At 56.5% G+C, this 17719-nt stretch overlaps 2 long non-coding RNA genes across 3 annotated transcripts; one reads left to right on the forward strand and one right to left on the reverse strand.

Annotated features, from left to right (window-relative positions):
* Window positions 1–393: 393 nt before the first annotated feature.
* On the forward strand, window positions 394–16204 carry LOC139084494 (uncharacterized). 2 transcript variants are annotated; one of them, XR_011541914.1, is made up of 3 exons: window positions 398–589; window positions 14542–14687; window positions 15970–16204. It is a non-coding gene; the product is annotated as an uncharacterized lncRNA (long non-coding RNA). The 2 variants fall into 2 exon arrangements; XR_011541915.1 differs by lacking the exons at window positions 14542–14687; window positions 15970–16204 and adding an exon at window positions 1637–4619 and having other exon boundaries at window positions 394–589.
* On the reverse strand, window positions 4608–7716 carry LOC139084493 (uncharacterized). Its single transcript, XR_011541913.1, has 3 exons — window positions 5663–7716; window positions 5340–5505; window positions 4608–4932 (listed from the first exon to the last, which is right to left on the reverse strand). It is a non-coding gene; the product is annotated as an uncharacterized lncRNA (long non-coding RNA).
* Window positions 16205–17719: the final 1515 nt, after the last annotated feature.

Genomic DNA, 17719 nt, shown 5'->3' on the forward strand with positions numbered 1-17719 from the left:
ACCCAACTTGAACTCACTTAACTAGGAGCGGAATGCATTCACTCGTGGAATCTAACGAGGGGAAAGGCAGCGTGAACCTCAGGTGCTGGAGCCCAGAGACTGGGCTCCTGACAAGCCCCCTCTCCACCTCGCACGGTGGCTCCCCTCTCTCGGCCAACTTTCTGCTCTCCCTAGCTTCTTCCAGGCCGAAGCCCCCAGATGCCGCCTGCATAAGGCATGGTCTCTGTGGCGAAGCCTGACAGCATCTCTCCTCCCAAATCGCTCCTCTCCTTGCCAGCATAGCAATTGAACCGAGGGTCTCAGCTGCCCAGATGAAGACTACATCTCCCAGCCTCCTTTGCAGTGAGGTGTGGTCACATGACAGGTCCTGGCCAATCAGCTGTGTGTGACCGAGAGTGACACCTGGCTCACCCCGGTGCAAGTCCAGCTCATGTCCTCTCCTCCCAGGTAGGAGGCCCACCCGGTGGAGAACCCTCCCCAGAACAACACGAGTGGAGATGGAGATGTGTCTAACAGGAGGTGGAACAATGCTGGGCGGGCACCCCTGAACGAGTCACGGCTGGCCTGAGAAACGGCCCCCTGGACGCAGGTGAGCCAGAGAGCAGCCCCTTAGCGCCAGACCCACAGGTCCGCGGCAGCCCGGGCTCAGGCCGTCCCGAAGGCCCCACGTGGAACCCTTGCCCCGCCGTGCCTTCAGCCGAGCATGCGTGTCCACGCTGTGGCTCCCCACTTCTCTGCAGGCCAAACCTTCCTTCCCAGGCCTCCCCCTGGGGCCCTGCTTTCCTCTGGGCGACGGCTGGTCCCTGTGAACCTGTCAGGTCGTGTCTCCTCCTCTCAGTGACGGACACCTGCTCCCTGGGAAAGAAATTCTAAAGAAGGCGCCAAGGGGGAATGGCCGTTGGGTGTTCCAGGTGGTGGTCAGCCCTGCGTGGCCGTCTGTGGTGCGGAGTCTGTCCGGCCTCCCTCCCCACCGCAGAATCTGCAGTCGGCATTTCCTGCCGTCTGCGTGGACGCTGCGGCAGCCCCGATTCTGCGAGTCCAGGCTCTAGAGATCTTAGCTTGAGGCTCAGCCGTCGAGAGCCAGCACCGTCTGAGTGTATCCCACCCCCTCCAGCCTCCCGGCCCCTCGTCCTCATGGACCCCTCGTCGGTGTGTTTGCTTCTGGGTGCCGCAGTCCCAGAGGCCCCAACTGCTTTTAGAATCACACCCAGGTCCTCCTGTTGTGTCTGAGAACTGGTGTGGTTGGGCTGCTGCCTCCTGCCTTGTCTTCCCTCTCTTCTCCCTTCTCACTGTGTCCTAAGCACCCTGGCCTCCCGCAGTTCCTGGGACGGCAGGCCCCTCCCGCCTCAGGGCCTTTGCATTGCTGCCCCTCTGCCTGCTGTCCTCTCGCCGCCCCCCCCCGTCTGTTTCCTTTCCGTTAGCTGACTGCTGCCCCTCATATCTTAGCGCCCTCCCTCTAGAGCACGTCAGGGCCTCCCGGCTTTCTCCCCATAGTCCCATATTCTTTCTTTCATAGCACTTACCAAAGTCTGTAGAAGGGTAGTCTTGTCATTATCTGGTTAGTGCGTCTTTCTTGCTACATGAAAAGACCCCTGAGAACTAAAATGTACGTCCCCACCCACCCCTGTCTCTCCAGAATGCAGCTCTTTGTGGAAGGAAGGATAGAGGGAGACCAGCTGCACAGGCGCAGACGAGACGGCCTGGCCTCTGGGGTGCCCTCCATGGGGACCGCTCACCACACGAGCGACTCCCCCCATCGAGAGCGGCGGGAGCGGGCGCGGTACCCTTCCCAGCTCCGTCTGTGGTCTTGACACAGCACCAGCTACACATCATTTTTAATTCAACCCAAATCGCCCGTATGGAGGAGCTGGGGAGCCCGGCCCGGACGAGGGAGTCATCAGACAGGACACCCTCCACATCGCGAGGACAAAGCCGTTTAATGGCTTCCCTCGTCTGGGAGCGTTGCTTGTCCTGGCTGTTGATCCTCGCGGTAACGAGGCCTGTGATGGAGCGACTAGGAGGCTGAGCGTGGGTTTGGTGAGCACGCTCTCAGGCACCACTTGGCAGAGGGGCCCCAGCGGCCGTGGAGGAGAAGCACCGTCGCTGCCGGCTCCTGGCCTCTTCTGTTCCCTGGCTGCGTGAGGGACAAAGGTGCAGGGAGCCTGGGGCCTCCCTGGGGACACTGTCACCGGCAGAGCAGGCGGAGCCCCCCCACCCGCAGATATACAGGAGGGCCTGGCCCTGCCCCTGGGCCGAAGAATCGGGAAGAGAAGAGCCAGGTGGCAGAGACGCTGGGCCGGCTCTTCGCACCCCAGTGTCTGGTGAGTGGAGGCAGGAGGGCCTTCTGTTTCTAGACACGGTGACGTCAGCTCAGGAAACAGAGTCACACGTCTTCCCCTCGTTTCTGGCGAACCATCCAATCGCGCACTGACTCCTCCTTGTGGAACAGACACCTGTGCCTTTTGCGTGCTCAGTGTCCAGTGCCCCTTCGCTGGGGGCAGCAGCCCCGCTTTCCTCTACAGAGTCACTCCAGCTTGAAAGGGCCGAGCTTTGGGTGGAGTCGACCCCATGATCTGCTTCCAGGGTGGGGCGTATGGCCTGGGGCTGGCCAATCAGGACATTCCACCACCACCCCCAGCCCAGTGATGATTCAGGAGAGGGTATGTGACCCAGCCGGGCAAGGTCAGACACAATCCTAGGGTCTTTGCTGCAGTTTTTGAGAGAAAGCCTTCCAGGGGCAGCCTCATGGAGACAGGAAGCAGTCCAAGAGGGGACAGAGCTGAGAGCTGGAGAGACATTCCTGACAACATGGTTTGAGCACCTGGATCAAGCTATGCCTGAAGCTTGAGCTGTCCTTGAATTTTCAGTTACGTGAGCCCTTTGGGGCAGGACCCAGTCTGAACAGAGCTTCTGTCAGTTATAATTGAAATGTGATTCACTGCGACCACAGCAAGTCCAGCGCATCTTGCCTGAGGCTTCCCCACCACCTGAAACCACAGTGGGTGGCGGGGTCAGCTCAAAGGAGCAAGCCCGGGTTCCGCGGCTGGACAGGCAGAAAGAGGTCCAAGTGGGATCGACGCCTGGCACCATCACCTCTCTAGGGCCGCATGGTGGTGCGTTGAACACTGGTCCTGCACAGCCCCGCGCACACTTGTCAGCTGCAGGTCCGGAGCCACGAAGAGACTCTGACAGTGGCCCTCATGTGGGCTACACGTGTGGTCCTTCACTCACACTCAGGCCCGGCCAGTTGGCCCCAAGCCGTGGTGCCGTGCTGGTTTGGTAGAAACCTAGGGAGATTCCCGCTTCGGTCGCCCGTGTGCAGGAAAGGGACCTGCCTGTCTGCCGAGCCCCAGGTCCCACCCCGCTCTCCCACCCGAGCCTTCCTGGGAGCTCTGCCTCACGGACTCAGGGTTGCATCAGTTATTTGTTGCTGATAGTAACCACGTAACGGCTTAACAACAGCAATCTTTATTTTGTTCACAAATTACATTTGGGCACAGATTGTGGGGAGGAGTCGTCTCTGCTCCCAGAGTCCCCAGGGCAGCTTGACCAGGAGCCGGGCAGGCACCTCCAGGCGGCTCACACAGGGCTGGCCAGTTGGTGCCGGCGGAGGCCGGGCTCACTCAGGGGCCTCGGTCTGTCCCCGCTCGGCCTCTCCAGGGGCTGCTTGGGCTCCTCGCAGTTGGAGGTTGGGCTCTGAGGACAAGCACCTTGGAGAGAAGTGTCACCTAGTGACCTAGTCCCAGATGTCACATGACCTTGCTTCCACCATCAACAGAAACCTAAGAGGATTCCAAGGGAGGGGACGGGGACCCCACCTCCCAAGGAGGGGCCGTCAAAGCCACGTCTTAGAAGAGCATGGAGAACAGGAGTGCTGCGGGCTGAACTGTGTCCCCAAAAAGACATGCTGGCGTCCTACCCTCTGTACCTCAGACGTGACTTTATTGGAGACGGGCCTGTGCAGACGATCAAGTTAAGATGAGATCCCTATGGGGGGCCCCAATCTAACGTGATGGCGTCCTCACAAGAAGAGGACGCAGACACGCCGAGGGACGACCACCGGAGGAGACGGCGTCCACACGCCAAGGAGAGAGGCCTCAGAGGAGCCAGCCGCCACCTGAGGCCGCAGTGGGGGTGGGACCGGTTCAAAGGGGCGACCCGGGTTCCACCCCTGGACCCGCAGAGAGCTTGCTTTGATCGTGGACTTCTGGCCTCCAAACCCAAGAGACAATGAATTTCTGCGGCTTAAGCAGCTGGGTCTGTGGTGCTTTGTTGCGGCAGCTGCAGAAACTGATGCACAAGAGCCTGTCACAGTGTCTCTGCCACGGAGTGTCCACTAACCTCGAATCTCGGAGGACAGGAGGGGCAGAAGCAGGAGAGACCACTACACACAAAGCCAGGCTCGGCCCTGGGGGCGGGGTCCAGGGGGCAGGACTGCGGGTTGGGGGGACAGAACCAACACCACAGTGAAGGGCAGACCCCGCCCAGCTCCCCCGCCTGTGTCGAGCACGACGCTTGTGCTTTCCCGTGCTTTCTCTAAATCTTTTCATTCAAATTTAAGACAAATTAACTTTGCAATTGTCGACAAAAATAATCTAGAACCAAGCTATCAATGAAAATTTGGGTGAGTTTATTCTAAGCTAAAATGTGAGGACCATGGCCTGGGGCCTTTGTTCCAGAAGGAAGAAAGGGCATCAAAGAAGTGGGGTGCACAGAGTGGTTCTAGACCCCCAGAGAGGACGTTTCACATAGGATTGAAAAGTCCCTTTGACAATAGCCAAGAGACTGCTCTGTCGGCACAGCGATCGACGGACACAGCTGGTGGGTCTGCCATCTCGGTGGACACAGCAGGGTGGCAGGTCTGTTGTCTTGGCCTGGATGGTCACAGGTGAGCTGGGTGGTCACAGGTGAGCGCAGCCATCAGTTCCTAGCCTAACGAAAGATGCTTCTCCTTAAGGAAAGGCCAATGTGCAGGGAAGTTGCACCTTTCTCTTAAGGCCATTTGTTTTTGCCTTAACGGATCTACGATGCGTGCTCAACGGCCACGTCAGGCCCTTTTGGAAAAACACTGTCAGGCCAAATTAGGTTTACACCAAATGGCCTCCTCATAGACTCCAATAGATCCTATTGCTCGCCATTTCTATTCGTCACAATTTGCTAAAAAGTTTCCATGTCTGAAAAACGGGCTCAGCAGGGACTGTGGCCCGTCACCCACGCCTGCCCACACCCCTCCTGCTTGGATGCTGGCTCCGGGCATCTCTCGCCGCTGCCCCCAAGGTGGTCCTGTCCCACTCTCCACCCCCACCCCGCCCCCCGGCCCTGGGAGCCCACAGATTTACATTCTCTCTCAGCCAGAGGTGCCTAAGAGACTGCCCCCAGCACGAGGATGGCTGCTCCCAGGTGACCCGTTCGGTCCACCTGCACAGGCGGAGTTTCTCTCACTGCGAAGGGGACGGTCCGCTCGGGCAGACGTCCTGTCACATGCTGTGCAGATGGAGGCAGCCGCTGCGACAGGGAGGACAGAGGCTCGGCCAGGCGGCCTGGGGGCGGGTCCAGCAGGGCCGCAAAGTCCAGACCCGGGACACCCCTGGAGGCGGGTGTCACGGGATGGAGCTCCACCCCCCACCCCAACCTGCCAATGTCCCACAGGCTCACCATGCACCCTGCAGAGTAGACTCTTCGGGAGTCCGGGCGCTCCCTGCAGTGAGACGGGCGCCAGCCTCACACGCTGCTGCAACCTGCATGGTGAGCGCGTGGTTCTCTCCCTCCTCCAGCTGGGGCGACACCACCGGACTAGCGCCAGGGTCACAGACAGCACGGCTGACGCGCTCCGGGTGCCCCATTTCCGCACCAGCCCTGCCCGGCCCCGGACGCAGGACCGGCAGGTTGGAGCCACGGGAAAGAAGAAAACGCATCCGAAGCATTTCTGTTCCCGCCTCTGCGAGGGAGAACAGGCTGTGCCGGCTGCTCTGTATTCAGAGGGCGGCTCCCTCCCTGTGGGCTGGGTTTCTGTTAGACACAGTGGAACATAATCCAGAATGATGTGTGCCACCTTTAGGACCAGCCCCCTCAGGTCTGCTCACCACAGCACTAGGGCAGATGACCCTGCGCTCACGTCCTGACCTCCACATCCCAGCCCTTGGCCAGTGGTCTGGTCAGTGTCAGGGAGCCCCAATGCCTCAGGCTCCTGACCAAGCAATAAGTGCCAAGTGATCAGGACTCAACAGAAGAGAAAGACTGGCTTTCTACGGCGGGAGTTCTCCAGAGAGCTGGGCGCCAAGGAGCATTGGAGCTGGCCCTCAGGACAGGGCTCAGCCAGGATGGAACCCAGGAAGCCGGTCATTCCAGCTTGACCTGGAAACTGTCCTGCTCTCAGCCTGGGGTGGGCGGAGCCAAAGTGCCAGGCTACCGCCTCCGGTCACCTGCGAAGGCTGTGGCAGGATGGGGGGCACAGAGCCAGGGGTAGGTCTGTGTCTGAGAGCCACACGGATGCTGGTGGCCCAGGTACCGCAGGGCATGTCCTTGTCTTGGGCAATGCAGTGAAGAGAGACGCTTCCGTGGGCACCGAATCTGTACGAACAGAGCCAGCAGATGGGCATCCAGACCCACTTCCTCTTAATTTGCTTAATTTAAACAAAAAGGAACTTTTGCATCTTCTCTGCACATTTGTGCATCTCAGCCCCCCTGCTGGGCCCAGCAGCCAGCAGCGTCACGAGTTCTCAGCACAGCCTCCTCGCTTTCTCGCAGATGAAATCTCTTATTTCAGAGCTGCTCACAGGGGGCCTTGACTTTGAGGCTCTGACGCCGGCTCTGCAGAGACGGCTTCAAGAAGCTGGACCCACTGTGAACAGGGCTCGGAGTGTGCCCCCTGCGGTGGGGGTGGGCCTGCTGTGTCCTCCCTGCAGCGAATGGAGGGGGCCATCCAAGGCCATTCGCACGTGGGCTCAGGATCGCCCTTCCTCACCGCGGGAGGGCTGGGCCTCCTGCCGGCGGTGAGGAGAGGCGTCCCGGGCAGCAGTCCATGGCCCAGGGCAGCACAGATGCGGGCAGAAGCACCAGCCGCCACGGGCCGGCCGGGCGTGGGGCTGGGCTCGGGAGCCAGGGCTCTGCTGCCAGCTCCACCGTCAGCTGGTCATGCGACCCTGGGCAGCTGGCTTCTCTTCCCTGAAGTTCAGCTTCTCATATTAAAGTGATACAGATGCCAGTCAGGGCTTGTCCAGTCGCTGTCAACGGCAGACGCCCCAACTGAAAGTGGCTTAAAGCAGAGTGAGGCACGTACCTGCCTGTGCGGCCAAAAGTCTCAGGGGCTGCCATGAGCTTCAGGCACACCTTGATCCAGACGCTCCACCGATGTCATGGAGACCCAGCCTCTCCTGGCTCTGATCCCACTGAATTGGCCCCACTTCCAGGCCAGCTCTTCCCTCCTGGTGACAAGATGCCACCAGCAGAGTGTCCAAGCACTTGGGACACGAGAAGCCCCTTTCCCATCACTGTGGGGGGAGCCCTGGCAACGTGGCTTGGATCACAGGGCCTTCCCTGGACCAATCGGATGGGCAGAGGAGGGTGGCACTCGGATTGGCCAGGCCTGGTCACACGCTCGCTGTGGGTTCAGGGGTGATGTCACCAGACTGGAAGAGGGAGAGCGGGGGCTCCTCGCAGGAACCCAGGGTGCTGTTACCCAAGGGGGCGGTGCTGGGCATTGATCGCGTCACTCCCAACACTTCATGACTCGATCGGCCACGAGGCCCCTGAAGCTTGAAGACCAGCTGCCAGCAGGGCTGCTCGGGGAGTGAAGCTGGTCCGGGCAGTCCTGCAGGCTCTCGGATCCCTGCATGGTGACCCCCAGGGGAGCGGGGGAAGGACCACAGGCCCGCAGACCTCGGGAGCCTTGAAAACGTTGGGCCATAAACCCAAATGTGCCAGGCAGGTAAAGGAAGCCCCAGGGGACAGGGGTCATGGCTCGTGCTGTTTGCCGGCCCTGGAGCGGAGCCTGAACTCAGCAGGTGCTCAGTGAGCAGCTGTCAGGAGGATGCGCCAGTGAGCAGTGCGAGCAGAGCAAGGAGCCAGCGCAGGCCTCGTGAGCGTCCGCCGAATCCCAGACTGGTGGCAGGGACAACATGGGGTGGTGGGGACGCGGCAAAGTGGAGAGGTCACACCCCACGGAAGGCAGCAGCTGCCACTTAGCTCCAGCCAGCTCTCACCAGACAAACTGAACGTTGCCAGAACCCCTGGTTTTTGGAGAAAACCAGAAACCTGTTTTTTATGAAAAGTTTCTTAACTTTTAAATATTTGCTACTAACATACCATGGAGACAGAAAACGGAAACATGTCCAGTGGCCCAGATTCGACTTGTGACGGCCGTTTTGTAACCTCTGATCTGGTCCAACCTCTGTTTTCCGGGCAAATCAAATGACAGCCAGCCCAGCGGGAGCCGCCCAAGCACGGCCCTGCTGGCGTCTCGCGGGAGAGGCCAGAGCTCGGGGTTCCGGCCCAAAACCTGGAGCCCAGGAGTAGTTCCGACGGAAGAGGGAACGTGGGAGTGAATGTACAGGGTCTCCAGGAACAAGCGGGTGCTGCCTGAGACCCCCACGGGTCCCCTTCCTTTGTGGGGGCCTTCTTCCTTCTCATCCTGTCCGAGCCGTTCCTGGAAACAGCAAAGGATGGAGATCTCACCAACTCATCTGCCAAGGCCACGTCCCCTTGAGAGAAAAGTGCAAGGTGCTGATGACTCGCAGCTTCTTAGAGAGCAGCTGGACCCCGGGCTGAGCGTGAAAGTCACGCACAACGGGCCCCCTGCCCCTGGACCCATCGGAACGCTCTCAGCCGTAACGGAAACCCAACCAAAAGGCAGCCGAAATAGCAAGGGAGCCCTCTTCTCCCACCAAGGACGGCAACAGCAGCCGGCCAGGGTGGGTCGTCTGAGCTCCGCGCAGGTTTCTCCCTGGGACTGAGGCTACCTCCTGGGTCCGGGCCGCCCGTCTCCATGTCACCATCTAAAAGCCTCCTTTTCTCTTGTCCCTTTTTAGGAGTGTAGGCGATTTCCCAGCAGCTCCTGGCAGACTCTCCCTGAGCCCACTGGCAGGGCGGCCTGCGGCTCCGGGCTCTCCCCTCGCTGGCACGGCCCACTGAATTGCACGAGAGGCTGAGAACCACCCAGGGGCAGTGCTGGGGCCGCCACCTCCCCAAGCGAGCACAGTGCTTCCCAAGGCCGGAGCAGAACTGGGGCCCGTAGCCAGGGAGAAGGTTGCCTGGCAACCGACAGTGTCGGCTGCCTTCCCACCACCTGCTGCCTGCCTGGCTGGACGCTGCCTCGAGGATGGAGGCCAGGCCAGGGCAGCCAGGTGGGCAGGGCCGCCCCGCTTGTCGACTCCTGTCTGCCCAGGGGTGTGTCGAGGTGGAGGAAGAGAGGGCTTCTGCTGGGTAAGTACGTGCTGGACGACACTGCACACGCACACACAGCTCATGCTTGCACATCACACAGGCACACGTGCACACACAGCACACGCTCACATGTCACACAGGCACACGCACACACAGCACACGCTCGCACATCACACAGGCACACTCACACACAGCTCACGCTTGCACATCACAAGGCACACGTGCACACACAGCACACGCTCGCACGTCACACAGGCACACGCACACACAGCTCACGCTTGCACATCACAAGGCACACGTGCACACACAGCACACGCTCACATGTCACATAGGCACACGCACACACAGCACACGCTCGTACATCACACAGGCACACGTGCACACACAGCACACGCTCGCATGTCACACTACACACGCACACACAGCACGCGCTCATACATCACATGTGCACACACACACGCAGCACACACACCACCCAGTGTTTAGACCCAGCCCCACAGAAGAAGCCAGCTCATATTTCCGATTGTAAACACAATTACACTGTGGAACCGTTAGCGTGACTTCTCCACAGACGTGTGACTCCCTGTGTGGCAAACAGAGATGAGATTCACGACTGCAGAGAGCCTGTGCTAGAAATTCTAATTTTTATTTTACTTGAAATTCAACACCAAATAATAACAGCGCCGCTTGGATGGAGCACATTTCCACGTTCGAGGAGAAGCCATCGTGCTGGCAGAGCCCCGCGGCGGCCCCAGGGCTGCCCAGACAGTGATGCGGAGGGAAGAGGCTGGACCTGGTCCTTAGGGCCCGGCCTCGGGGAGAAATCTTCGAACGGAGAGGGATGGTTGTCAGGAACAGCCAGACGTGTGGCCCAGGGGTCTGGGTCCATGGCTCCAGGCTGCGTTGCGCAGCCGTCAGGACGTCTCCCGGCTCAGCCGTGTCCACTGCGCCCAGTGGAGAGTGCAAGGGGAGCCGCCTTGGAGACGCTGCCTCGGTGGGAAGCCAGGACCGCGCTCTGCGGCTCACGGCCAGTATAGGAGCGGTGGGGCCACGAGGGCCTACCTCTGCGGGCGGCCGGGAGGGACCTGCTCACGCCCTGCCGGCCCTCCCTGCGCCCACTGCCCCTTCACCGGGCACCTCTGTTTCCCCTGGAGCTCCGTGGTGGCAGCAGGGGCAGGAGAGACGCCTTGTCCTGGTGGGTCCTCCCTCAGCCCCTGCCGTGGGGCAGACAGAGCGCCAGGACCACGGGGATTCAGGGAGTCAGCGGCGAGCAGCAGCCAGCCGCCGGGATGGCAAGGACACGGCCGGCCATGCGAGCACAGCCAGCGGGCCCTGGGTCCCACCTGCATGTCCCACCTGGTGGCTGGCTGCTCGGCTCGAGTCTCCCACTTCGGGAGCTGATCCCGACTCCCCCCCAGGGCTGCCTCCGCCGTCCGGCTCCGCGGCATTAATCTCGTGTCAACCTGACCAGGCCATGGTACCCAGTTTTTGGTCAAAATCGGTCTAAATGTTGCTGTGAAGGTATTTTTCAAGTGTAATTACATTTTTTAAATTATGGTAAAATATGTATAATGTAAAATTTACCATTTTAACCACTTTTAAGTGTACTGTCCAGTGGCATTAAGCACACTCTCACTGTTGCGCAGCCATCCCAAACATCCATCTCCAGAACTCTTTTCTTCCTGTAAAACTAAAACTCTGGCCCCGCAAACACGGACTCCTCAGGCCCCTGCCCGAGCCCCTGGTGCCCACCCTTCTACTTTCTGTCTCCATGAGTTTGACTCCTCCAGGACCTCATATCATTGGAATCAGACAGTGGTGGCCCTTTTGTGTCTGGCTATTGCACTTAGCAGAACGTCCTCTGGGTTCGTCCATCTTGTACTATGTTGCAGAATTTCCTTCCTTTTTTTTTGAGGAAGATTAGCCCTGACCTAACATCCGCCACCAATCTTCCCCTTTTCACTGAGGAAGACTGGCCCTGAGCTCACATCCGTGCCCATCTTCCTCTACTTTATATGTGGGACGCCTACCACAGCATGGCTTGACATGCGGTGCCATGTCCACACCTGGGATCTGAACCAGCGAACCCCGGGCCACAGAAGTGGAACGTGTGAATTTAACCCCTGTGCCACCGGGCTGGCCCCATGAATTTCCTTCCTTTTTAAGACTGAATAATATTCCATTATATGTACAGTCACATGCTGCATAGTGACGTTTTGGTCAACGATGGACCACATATGTGACGGGTTCCCCTAAGATCAGTGCCATACAGCCTAGGCAAGGAGCAGGCTGCACCATCTGGGTGTGTGTAAGTGCGCTCTGTGACGTTCACACGACGACGGAATCACTTACTGATACATTCTCAGGACGCGCCCCCATCATTAAGTGACACATGACTGCACAGACCACACTTTGTTTATTCGTTCGTCCGTGGACACTGGGTGCTTCCACACTTCTGCTGTCGTGAAAACGCTGCTGTGACTGTGGGTGTGCAAATACCTCTTCGAGACCCTGCTTTCAGGTCTTCGATGTACACCCAGAGGTGGAATTGCTGGACCATACGATTGTTCTATTTTAATATTTGAGGAGCCGCCATCCTGTCTTCCATGACAGCTGCACCATTTTACACTCCCACCAGCAGTGCACAAGGGCTCCAGTTTCTCCACATCCTCACTAACGTTTGTTATTTTCTTCTTTTTTGGGGGGGAGGAAGATTGGCCCTGAGTGAACATCTGTGACTCTATCCCTCTATTTTGTATGTGGGACACCTTCACAGCATGGCTTGATGAGCAGTATGTATGTCATGCCTGGGGTCCAAACCTGCGACCCAGGATCTGAACTCATGAAACCCAGGTCACCAAAGCAGAGTGGGCACATGTAACCACTACACCACCGGGCTAGCCCCTCTTTTTTTTTGTAAAGGTATGCTTTTTTTGGCGAGGAAGTTGCACCCTGAGCTAACATCTGCTGCCAATCGTCCTCTTTCTTTTTTTCTTCCTCCCCAAAGCCCCGTACATAGCTGTATATCCTAGTTGTAGGTCATTCTAGTTCCTCTACGCGGGATGCCGCCACAGCGTGGCTTGACGAGTGGCGGTGTGTAGGTCCACGGCCAGGATCCAAACCGGCGACCACCAGGCGGCGGAAGTGGTGCATGCAAACTTCACTACGCCACCGGGCCAACCCCCTTTATGTTTTTGATAGTAGCCATCCTAATGGGTGAGAGGTAGAATCTCACTGCGGTTTTCATTTGCGTTTCCCTAATGATTAGTGATGTTGAGCATCTTTTCACGTGCTTTTGGCCATTTGTTTATCTTCTTTGGAGAAATGTCTATTTAAGTCTTCATTTTTTAATTGGTTTGTTTGGTTTCTTGTTATTAAGTTTTCGGAGTTCCTTCTATGTGCTGCATATTAATCACTTACCATGTGTATAATTTGCAAATATTTCCTCTCATTCTGTCGCTTGCCTTTTTGCTCTCTTAATAGTGTCTTTTGACACACAAAAGTTTTTAATTTTCATGAGGTTCAATTTCTTTTTTCTTTTTTTTTTTTTTTTGAGGAAGATCACCCCTGAGCTAACTACTGCCAATCCTCCTCTTTTTGCTGAGGAAGACTGGCCCTGAGCTAACATCCATGCCCATCTTCCTCCACTTTACACGTGGGACGCCTGCCACAGCATGGCTTGCCAAGCGGTACCACATCTGCACCCGGGATCCAAACCAGCGAACCCCGGGCCACCGAGAAGCAGAACATGCGAACTTAACCACTGCACCACCGGGCTGGCCCCCTCTTTTTCTTTTTTTAAAACTTATTTTATTGAGGTCATGTTGGTTTATAACATTGTAATTTCAGGTGTGCATTATTATGTATCAGTTTCTGCATAGACTGCGTCGTGCTCACCACCAATAGTCTAGTTTTCATCCCTCACCAGACACACAAGCCCTTTTCCCACCTCCCAACCCCCCTCCCCTCTGGCAACCACTAATCTGCTCCCTTTATCCACGTATTTGTTTATCTTCCACATACAAGTGAAGTCATACAGCGTTTGTCTTTCTCTGTCTGGCTTAAGATCATATCCTCAAGGTCTATCTATGTTGTTGCAAATGGGACAATTTTGTCTTTTTTATGGCTGAGTGGTATTCCGTTGTGTGTGTGTGTGTGTGTGTATATATATATGTCACATCTTCTTTACCCATTCATCAGTGGATGGGCACTATTTTTCTTTTGTTTCCTGTGTTTTTGATGTCACATCAAGAAATCTTTGCCAAATCCAAGGTCCTGAAGCTTTCCCCTGTGTTTTCTTCTCAGAGTTTTGTAGATCTAGGCCTTGTATTTAAGTCTTTGATCTATCTGGGGCTAATTTTTGTATATGATGCAAGGTAGGGGTCCAGCTTCTTTCTTTGTCATGTGGATATTCAGTTTTCCCAACAGCATTTGTTGGAGAGACTGTCCTTTCCATATTGAATGGTCTTGGCACCCTTGTCAAAGATCATCTGACCACATACGTGAGGGGTTATTTCTGGGCTCTCTGTTTGTTCCATGTCTACGTCCCTCTTTATGCCAGTACCACACTCTTTCAATTACTGTAGCTTTGCAGTAAGTTCTGAAATCAGGAAGTATGAGTCCTCCAGCTTTGTTCTTCTTTTTCATCTTTTCAGGGTCCCTTGAGATTCCATATGAATTTTAGGATAGAGCTTTCTATTTCTGCCAGAAAAAAAAAAGTGATTACTGTTTAAGTCTAGGAGAATTTGAGTAAAGCAGATTACTCTCCATCATGTGGGTGAGCCTCATCAAATCAGTTGAAGGCTGAAAGAGGAAAAGATTGAGGTCCCTGAAGGGGAGGAAACTCTGCCTCCAGGTGGCCTTTGGACTCAAGCAGCCTCTCACCTCCTGTGACCAGCAGCCTCATCGCCTCCTGTGCCTGGAGGCTCGCTCCTCCCCGGACCACATCTCAGCAAACGTTTCAGTCGGGATAGATCAAGTTTCACTGTAAACCAAGAAGATCATCCTTATTTCTAGGCAATATGTTCAAGAGCTTCCTAAAATCTGCTAACTTTCGGGCTAAAAATCACTAAAAATCAAATGAGTTTTCCCACCAATAAGACTTGCGATCATCCCTGAGCCTGGGAGGGATGGAACTGAGTGGTAATTTCCCCCCTGCAGGGAGAGGAGCCACGGAGCAGCTGTCCTTCTCAACCCTGACACTCTTCTCCTGGAGGAGAGGAGAAAACAGCCTACTGAGCCGGGCGCTACTTCCAGGTGCCTCTGAAGACGGAGCTCTCAAGACGCGTGCTGCCCGGATACCAGGGGTGGGCGAGAGTCACCCTGTGCGCTGTTTGCACCCTAAGCATCTGAGCTGCTTCTGATAGATCCCGACGTCGGCTGCTGGCTTGTCACGGCGCAACCCGTTTCCATGCAGCCAGGACCACCTCCTCCGGAGCAGAGCCCCCGAGTCGCTCCTCCCGGCAGACAGAAGCCTTAGCGCTCCCCGCAGAGCGCTCAGTGCAGGCAGAGCAAACCCCTACGTGACCCCGGCCCAGATTCCTCAGCGCCCCCAGACCCCAGCCTGGCCCACAGGCCCCTCGAGACGGCCCTGCCCTCGCTCTTCCATGGGAGTCATTTGGCTTTGCCATAATTGTGCCTCATAATAAGCCACCCCCAAACTCAGAGGTTTTCAACAAGTGCTCATAAGCCACAAGTCAGCAGGTCAGCGACCAAGCCAGGCTCCGCTGGTGGTCCTCCTGGCCTCACGGGCCCCTGCTTGTTCCGGGGTCGCAGGCCTCAGCTGGGATGACGGCCCCCTCCACAGCTGCAAGCCGGCTGTTCTGGGGTGACAGTGGGGAGAGAGTGAGTGGCAGTGCAGGCACTTTCCCAGCCTCTGCTGTCACATCCACCGTAACCTCTCGTGGGGTGAGCTGCAGGGCCACAAGGCAAAGGGTGTGGAGACAGGAGGGCAGGGAATCGGGGCCACCACATGGTCGGCCCCCAACCCTACCGCTCCGCTCTGTGACCTGATTGTGGCCGCCCCTTCTTGGGGAGGCTGCACTGTGCCCCCAGCCCAAGCGCACTCGCCCCCCTACTGTCTGGTCACACTCGATGCCTTGGTTGTGCTTCACCTTCAGACACCCAGCCCAGGGCAGGCCCTCGTCCGCACTGTGCCGTCCCTCCCAGCCGTCCCCACCAGGTGGAACAGGGACTAACTCCTTGGCCGGCTGCCCTCGGTGGGGCCGCTGAGGATGACGACCATGGGGCTTGGCCTCCCCAGATTGGGTTCCCGGCACAGGGCGGGCGCAGTCGTGCTCAACAAATGTCGTCGACTGAGTGAGTGATGGGGCCAAGCTGAGGACACGGGCTCACCTGGGGCCGAACAGCTAATCGGATGTTGTGGTAGTTTGCTGTATTTGGTTTAATCCTCACCAAACGGGTCTGACAACAGCCCTGCCCCTTCCTTCCTTCTTCCCTGGGGAGGGGACAATCCAGAACAAGGGGACCTCTCTGTCCTCCTCCCATCCCAGCCCACGTCTGACAGAGTCCACTCGTGACCCAGTCGTACACACTCAATTCTTGGCCTCTGTGCCTCTCTCCCTGCAGCTCTGGAACTTCTGCAAACAGGATGGGCCTCCTCGTCCAGTCGGAGAGCAGCAGCGGGCTCCTCCAGACGGCGCGGGCTCGCCACCAAGACAAATGCACGGGGGACCTGAACGACGTGGACAGACTACACGTACTCAAAGAGATAAACCGGTGATAATTATTCACTGTAACAGCTCTGGAGCAACACCCTCCAAATTGTAATTGTCATTTTGATACTAAAATAGATTATTTTGAAGAGAAAGGCTGGTGAGTGAGCAGAATCCTGAGCAGTTTCATAAATATTCCCAATCTTCAGAGCAGCAAATACTAGGAATTTTTGTATTTCCTCCTCCTTCTTGCTGAGGCCCAGGGAAGTGGCCAGGAGAGCTGGGGGTGTGGACAGCGAGATGGAAGTCAAGGGTCCAGGACTCCACAGGAGCCCAGAGCCGGGGCCTCTCCCAGGGAGGGAGGCGCAGCCCTTCAATCGAGTGAGGCAAACCTGCAGGGTGTAACAGGACTGGCCCTGTGGCAGGGGACAGCAGAGCCAGCACCCGGGGGGGCTTCCTTCAGCCATGAGGAGCTAGAAACCTGAGTGAACGGTGCCCAAGCACTGGCTACTCGGAGCGTGGCCCCCAGGGTCACCCATAAGCTTGTGAGGAATGCAGATTCCCAGGCTCCTCCCAGACCTGCTGAGCCAGAATCTGCCTTTCAGTACCATCCAAGGGGTTCACACACACAGTAAGGATCCAGAAGTGGGCAGATGTGTGGCCCTATTTTGGTGGCTTAAGGATGTCATAGCTGAGATTTCTGCAGGAGAACGTCCTTAATCTTCTCCTCAAGGTTACAAAATGGATGCTGCAGGCCCAACCATCAAGCTACATTTCAGGAAGAAAGGAGGAAAAGGAGCAGAAGGAGGGACAGCTCCTGGACCTGGAGAGAAAATTTCCCCATAAATCCCCACAGACCAGAACCACATCTCGCTGTGACACCTCACTGCAAAGGTAGTTGTGAATAACAGACTTGGTTTTAGCTGGGCACGTCGTAGCACTGAACACAATCAAGGTTTTGTAAGAAATGAGGAAGAGGAGATAGATACGCGGTAGGCGAGTACAGCGTCTGCTCACTAAACATGCCATCAAAGGGTGGGCCCCGCCACCCCCAGCAATTGCTCCCCTCCACGCCCCTCCCCTGCAAAAGAACAGATCCGCAAACCAAGCCGGAGGGGCAGACAGATCTGTCTCGGATACCAGGGGCAGGAGCGAAGCATCACTCACGTCAGAGAAGGGCGAGTCTGGGAACTTATGCCCAACATACCAAGGACAAGGTTACCCCAGCACACCACAGGGGAGACAGAGACAGAGAGAGACAGAGACAGAGAGACAGTGAGAGAGACAGGCAGAGGACACAAGCAGAAAAAAACTAACCTAATTCCAGGATTGGGAAGGAAGCCCCTCACAATTCTGTCATAGTAAAACAATAATAATATGAATTCAACAAAAATAAGACTTTCAAATGAGATGATGAAATAACAGAGTGACTTGGGAAGAGAGAGTGCAGATCTAAGGCGATAAGCAAAGGACCAGAGTAACAGCATTACGGGTCTAACAAATAACCTACAAGTAGTAAGATATGTAACATCACTACTGAAAATCAATTTTTTTCAGAATTTTGTATCCTGCATTTATTTGTAAAATGACCTTTTTATTGTTACAGAAGTAGTGGATGTGCAATGAAGAATATTAGAAAACAGACAAAAACAGAAAAAAAAAAC

Source organism: Equus przewalskii, chromosome 7 (assembly GCF_037783145.1).
Source record: "Equus przewalskii isolate Varuska chromosome 7, EquPr2, whole genome shotgun sequence".
NCBI classification, from domain to species: Eukaryota; Metazoa; Chordata; class Mammalia; order Perissodactyla; family Equidae; genus Equus; species Equus przewalskii.